At 37.4% G+C, this 968-nt stretch overlaps 1 protein-coding gene and 1 long non-coding RNA gene across 17 annotated transcripts in view; both read left to right on the forward strand.

Moving 5' to 3' along the window:
• Positions 1 to 968, forward strand: part of Fhit (fragile histidine triad diadenosine triphosphatase) — a 1,402,288-nt gene that overhangs the window by 727,359 nt on the left and 673,961 nt on the right. The gene's annotated exons all lie outside the window — the stretch shown is intronic.
• Positions 1 to 968, forward strand: part of LOC134477864 (uncharacterized) — a 39,756-nt gene that overhangs the window by 9,334 nt on the left and 29,454 nt on the right. Inside the window, exon 2 of the long non-coding RNA XR_010050109.1 lies at positions 133 to 331. This is a non-coding gene — a long non-coding RNA (uncharacterized LOC134477864). The remainder of the gene's footprint in view (positions 1 to 132; positions 332 to 968) is intronic.

Genomic DNA, 968 nt, shown 5'->3' on the forward strand with positions numbered 1-968 from the left:
ATTTGAACACACTTATTCTTAATTCTTCCCACTTTCTGAAGCAGTTCTTAAATTCTTTCCTGAGTGTCTTTATTTGCACTGACATGGCTACTTCAGCATCCTAAATTCATTCAAACCATTTACTGTTTGTAGTCATTTTGACTCCGGACTACCAGAAGTCTAACAGCACCTGACCCAGTGAATAAAGTAGATGAGGACACACTGTGATGTTTTTACAAGCCTGCTTTTAATTGGATGCGACTCGGTAGCAGAGAAGTATTTTTTGATCACACATCATAGAGACATGATAGAGAATTTCTAAAACGGCTTCAGAACATGACAAGAATGATTGGTGAGTTGTTTTGTTTTGTTTTTGTTTTGTATCAGGAATCAAACTTATGACTTTGTGCTTGCTAGGCAAATGCTTTGGAGCTGAGCTATATCCCTAACCCTGAATGAGCAAAAGAAGTGTGTTTGAAGTGAGGAGGAGCAGTGGCAATGTGCCATTTGCTGTGATAATTTTTTTATAATTAAAACATTCACCACATATTTTTATCATGTCACATACACATGCTGTGTCCTGTGTTATATAACTTGATTCCCAAGAATGAGAGTTTTTTTCTAGATCAGAGAAAGATTAAGTGACACATAGAATCTCAAAAAGCAAATGGAAAATTGAGTGAACGAAAAAGGCTACATGGATGTACTAAATCTCTTGTACACATGACTCTCCAAATTTCTCATCATTAACATCTTATAAAGCTGTTAACAGTCAAATTTAAAGTGCCATTATTCATTTCTTCATAGTTCCTGGAAGTTTGCCCTAACAAATCCTCTGCCTCCAGCAAGGACCTGGGTGTAAAAAGACAGTTAGCCTCTTGTAGCTATTGAGAGGTGATGGGAAGTTTAAGAGATGCTTCTAATCATGGGCGAGCAATGCCTTCAAAGGAATGTTGGACCTTGGCTTCTTTTCCTCTCTTCTCTTCCAG

Source organism: Cavia porcellus, unplaced genomic scaffold, assembly GCF_034190915.1.
Source record: "Cavia porcellus strain 051 isolate PalLab524CR breed Dunkin Hartley unplaced genomic scaffold, mCavPor4.1 scaffold_10, whole genome shotgun sequence".
NCBI lineage: Eukaryota > Metazoa > Chordata > Mammalia > Rodentia > Caviidae > Cavia > Cavia porcellus.